Below are 5,784 nucleotides of genomic sequence, written 5' to 3'. Positions count from 1 at the left end.
AGAATAACTGTGCCCCCTGGAAAAATTCCCGATATTTAATAATAGTGCCCCCGAAAAATTTTATCAAATTTAATAATTTCTGGAAATTTTTTTCAAACGAGGTGCAATTTGGTACATTTTAAGGTATTTAGAACTGATTTTTTTACATTTTATGTGGCAATGACTTCTCTTGTTTTAGATGTTTTGAGGAATAAATTCAGTAATGACATCAAGGAAGGTTTAGACAAAATTTATTTTCCAGTCTGTGCATCCACTCAGTTTAGTCCTTTACAGTTTACAGATCTCACAGTCATCTTAGGCATACTTGTCTGTTCTTTTGGGATGCCTCAAATAAAAGGAGCACACCAACTGTCCAAAATCTGTTTCTTTAGGGTTTGTGCCAAAACCTGAAATTTTTATACAGGCAGAGAGGTGATCCTTCTCCAGCCTGTTTCTCAGAGTGGTCCTCCCCTGATAAACCAAAACACATATGAGAGTAAAGCAAGAAGCATTAGAAATAGCATCCTGTGTCAATCTTGAAGTTTAAGGTTCAGCAGCAGCAGTTCCTATAATGCTAATTAAAACTTTCAAAAATTATAGAACATACTCTTTCAAAAAAAAAAAAAAAAAAAAAAAAAAAAAAAAAAAAAAAAAAGTTAACTACTTTAATATACTTACAAGAAACAATAAAAAGGGCTTTACTACATTAAATTATTTTGGGATTAACCAAAAAGATGATAACACAGCACAAAAAGTCAATTTTCAGCTCTTTTACTCTTCAGGAAATGGGTCTGAATATTCTCTTTACAAGCCTTTTCAACGGTGTAAAGCTCTACCGGAAAGGTCAGGGTCTACGGGTTTACTACCCTTTTATGCCTAAGCTTAAAATTGTAGTTGCACTATTACTACGTCTTTCCGATCAAGTATAGGCGTCTCAAAACAACCTCTTTACAACTCCTTTCCGATCAAATATAGGCGATTTTTGACACGTCTCTATAACCCTTTTCCGATGAAGTAAATGCGATATGAGGTACGTCATTATAACCCTTTTCCGATCAAATAAAGGCGATTTTAGGTAAGTCTTTACTACCCTTTTCTAATCAAATAAGAACGATTATAGTTATTTCAATTACTTATAGCACTGATAATGTTTCAAATTCAAATAGCATTCCATTATTGAGCATTAATGAGAGGAAGGCTTGTGAATTTTCAATTATAGTAATTTATTGCAAAAAAACAACAATAACCATTACAATGCAGTGGGAATTATGCTTATAAAGCACAATACAGCTACTATATTTCACAAGTGGAAAGTAATCTTACACTAATTAATGTATTATTTTGTATACTCATTATACGCACACCCTAAACAATAGCGAATACCATTAAAAGATTTACCTAGTAAAATAATTGCGCAAATAAATACGAACCACATTTAAATACGACTTTCCAGAACAAAATCTAAGCAAAAGTACAATTATAGGAATGTCACAGTTTCATAAGTAGTCGGGCTTTTCCATTATTTATCCGACATCTGGTAAACATATGATGAAAATGAAAACGACTACTACTTATCCATTGACTTAATGTATTTGCAGAGAGTGGCCACTCGTTAAATAACATGCCAATTATGTGTGCCCTAATTGCCCGACCCCGTTTTAAAAATTACACTCAGTAGGTATTTCTGTTCACATTGAGTAAGGCGATGAAGCCTAGCTTCCAAGGAAAGATGAAATATTGTCACCAAAACCCCTACAAAATGCGTAGGCTAAAGAAATAAAATAACATTAAAATATGGGAAAATTAAAAACAAGAAAAACGCAACACAACATGTACCTGAAATATCCGACTAACTTAAAGTATTTAATCAAAATCAAATAAATGCTTCTCAAATTCTAAGAGAAAAATGTACTTTCAGAATAAATCTGTAGAAAATACAGCTACTTATTTCTTGAGGTGTGTGAAACGTTCATCTTATTTAGTTTGATTCGTGAAGCACCCCATTCACACGACTTATGAATGCAATTGTTTATTCTCCGCCCTTCGTTAAACGAAGACATTATACCCGGTGATACGTGATTTTCAGGATATTGTTAAAATGCCTACTATCAGTGAGATAATAATACACTGTGATTTGTGTATTGATGATTTAGCTTCCCGCGTACTGTGGTCATTCCCCTCCCCAATTGGACTTTCAAGACTGGGCCTGAATTAAAACATATCAGTTTGCAGATCACAGCAAAATAATATACAAATATATGTTCAAATATAAGAAGTACTGATCTCATTGTAATAACAATATATATAAAAAACAGTAAGTAAAAATCAATCACCGTAAAGGAGATATATTAACATTTTTCATGTAGAATACCGTGATATTATCTAATCTACAACTGTGGACTCAAATTGTCCTTGCGTGTAAATTATTTTCCTCACATCAAATCGCCCTTGCGTGTAAATTATTTTCCACACATCAATTTGAGCACTTCTTTAGCCTGGCAGACCCTCGCGTTAGATATTTCTGCTGTTGCCCTTTCAACACCTTCCCCTTGTTCGGTGCTGCTATCGCCCTTTCCTTTTTTCCAGTGCGGTGTCCTTCTTAACGGTTTCTGTTAAGATATAATGAAATGATATCAAAATATAATGTGTAATAACGTATTAAACATAACTGGGTAAAGGGAACAGCATGTCTGACTAAAAAAAAAAATTCAGAGAAAGTATCAGGATTGAGAATTACAAGAATGCATGTACCACCACAACAGACATGGAGAATGTAATAAATCAAAGACTTGGTAATTTATCAACACACATTGAGAATCAATTATCAAAAATGAAAATAAGTTAATATTATGAAAATAACAAAAGGAATAAAACCACTGTCTTCATACTCTCGTTTTTCCTGTACATTTACTTTGTACTATGTCTCTGTGGCTATCTTCACACCACACCACATCCTCCCCTTTGTAGTTGCGATTTAATATTCGTTGTTTGGGGGTGGTCGGCTCATGTCTTAGTTAAACTAACTCTTATCAAAATAACACGATGCAGGACTGGGCCCCTGGGGACGTGTTTTTTGACAGCGCCGCTGATTAAAAGCTTTGAGATTGCTTTTGGGACGTTAGAGTTTAGATTGAAGTATAAAAGTCCCTTAGATGTGTTATCATGTGTTTGTGAAGAGATGACAACGGTGATAGAACGTGTCCATCTTATAATTCTGATTCGAATTATGTTAGATAACTATTTATTGCCGTATTCAATATTATCGGCTGTTGTTTCACTTCGGTATGATGTGACAGAGGTGTCTCGCCTCTGTATGCGTTTGACCTGAAGGGACAACTGTGCGAGATACGCACAGTGCGGCGGGGGAAACGAAAAAAGGCGGGGAGTTGGACTGGTTGCAGAAAGCACTTTTCGGTCAACAAGTGACCTTCATCAGCTGCAGAGTCCCGGAATAAAGGGGGGGACTGTGCTTAAACAAAGAAGTAAGAAACCAAAACACTTGGTTTAAGCCTTCATCACCGCGGTTGGAAAGAGGTTACATAAAAGGTTAAATAGCTTATTGGCCATCATGCTGCTTGTTATACTGACCTCAGCTCATGAGTCATCTCTCGACCATCGTGTTTCAATGGTACTGCATGTGAAAACTATGTTAATTACTGGTAGCAATCCCCATACAAATACAACCGAATCTGGCTGTCATCTAAAGCAGGCCTGCCCTTCTCTGTCAAAGCCCAGAACTTATAAACAAAATAGCCGTTTTTGACTTGTGAAAAATGAACTTCTATGAAGAAATCAGTATATTGCGATATGATACATTTTCATTAGTAGAAACTGTGTAAAAGTGGCACACTATGCACGTTTAATGTGCAGTGATTCTTCACTTACGTGGTTTAACCACCCCCTTCTCTTCGTCACCCACTGTGAGCAAGATATCATCATCAATAGAAAAGTACTCCTGTTTTATACGTAATACGGCACATCATACTGATAATGTTTGCTATATATCAACATATTTATCGCTGCTTAACCTTGCAAAATAACAATGGTCTTATAGTTATTCAGTTTTTCAAGCAAGGTTTTTATGACAGCTACATGTAGTTTAGAACAAATGGTTTACTAATGGTTCTAGACATGGTCTATCGAGCGAAATTTTATCGGGGGATGTACTACGATCAGTTGTGGGGCAATACTTATTCATCAAATAAAAAATGTTTTAATTCATCTCCAGTCAACATTGGTATTAAAATATTTTTGTTTTCGTCTTTTAGCTGGATGAAATATTGAAGCTGACCGTGACAAACATTGTTGTTAGTCGAGCTTTGTTAAAACTTCCTCGGCCACCAGCGTATAGAGTGACAAATCTTTATCCTTTTTTGTTTGTTCTCCGCTCAGTGTTGATTAAATATTAGAACGTTTAACGGTCACCCGCTGGTTCTTCCAACTCCCCTATTAATTAAAGATTGGTTGTACCACTGCACACGCTGATTCAATGCATAAGCACTACATCTTGTCCATCAGTCTAATAAACTTAAGATCTATTTAAACTGCCACAGTCTAAATCGCGATCGTCAAAGGAATCTTTATTAATACACCTTATTAACTGAAAAGATAAAAATTAAAAATACACTGACTGTGTATCATGATTTCAGTGAAATGATTTTTACTCCGGAGACACCTTAAAACGTATCCTATAAAATCCAGATTGTAAGCGCAAGTGTGATTAACAATTACAAGTACAAGCGACAAGTTAAATGCTAGTCAGTTTTGTGTCCGCTAATTGACTTGCATTGCTGCAACCTACCCTCTACCAGGGCGAGTGATAGATTTTTTAACAGATATTCACGGATATGTCTCTAGCTAGATAGATGGTCATTTTCAGCTAAACTGATAGATGAGTTTAGCTGAAAATGACCATCTATCTAGCTAGAGACATATCTGTGAATATCTGTTAAAAAATCTATCACTCACCCTGCTAGAGGGTAGCTGCAACCAGAGTTGCATTATTCAAGGCCGCGGCCAAACTTTTAATAATCAAACAGCATGGCCTTTGACCAAGTCTTATTCATTATAATTCATTGCAATTTTATGGAAATAATGATCATGCTTTAAATATAGACTTTGATATCGCTTCCAAGCAATCTGTATTAATTTAAAATGGTTTTTGAGACGAATTGGACTGGATTTGATAGATCAAATACAACTTTTAGAGATAAATCAGCAAAGAGAAATGATGAATAACAAAATATGATAAGCCCTCGGGGGAAGCTTCCTCAGGAGAGATGTTCTTATGATCGGGATGATCACGCCTTTCGACAGTATATACATGTAGCGCACCTAAGATAATAAAATGAAATTTTCAATGGAATTAACAATATAAATCTTTCAGTTCCATTGAAATCTCATGTTCTTAAATGTCAGTCACAATCCAATAACAACCATCCCATAATACCAAGGCAGGACCCCTGCGGAAAAACGTTGTTCAGTCGCGAGAAAGATGAACAAGATTACGCCTGTTGAAAGGCTGTGTAAAAGAGAAAGGGGTACTCCTGCGCGGAAAAACGTCATTCAGTCGCGCATTGTAAAGGCCAGCTTGCACTGTTCCGACGTCATTCCGCGGAGGCTGAAAATTTGGAAAGATTTGTTTTTGTGCTGTGTAAAATATGTTGTTCTTACCATTTTTCACCTTCCTGAAAGTAACTGGTCAATTGACTTTGCGTGTTGGAGGGCTTCATCCTTAAATAAAACTGCCGCAAAAAAAGTTCTCTCTCCCCTAGTTCAGCGCAAAGCGACTCCCACTACCAGTTA

The 5,784-nt window shown here is 35.9% G+C and overlaps 1 long non-coding RNA gene across 1 annotated transcript; it reads right to left on the bottom strand.

The window, feature by feature from the left end:
- Nucleotides 1–321: 321 nt before the first annotated feature.
- Nucleotides 322–5,143, bottom strand: LOC147761862 (uncharacterized). Its single transcript, XR_015334750.1, has 3 exons — nucleotides 4,970–5,143; nucleotides 2,857–4,776; nucleotides 322–2,588 (listed from the first exon to the last, which is right to left on the bottom strand). It is a non-coding gene; the product is annotated as an uncharacterized LOC147761862 (long non-coding RNA).
- Nucleotides 5,144–5,784: the final 641 nt, after the last annotated feature.

Source organism: Lingula anatina, chromosome 5 (genome assembly GCF_051362555.1).
Source record: "Lingula anatina isolate TDL-2025a chromosome 5, LinAna3.0, whole genome shotgun sequence".
Classification (NCBI taxonomy): Eukaryota; Metazoa; Brachiopoda; class Lingulata; order Lingulida; family Lingulidae; genus Lingula; species Lingula anatina.
The sequence above is the reverse complement of the archived record's forward strand: the minus strand, read 5'-3'. Positions and strand labels throughout refer to the sequence as shown.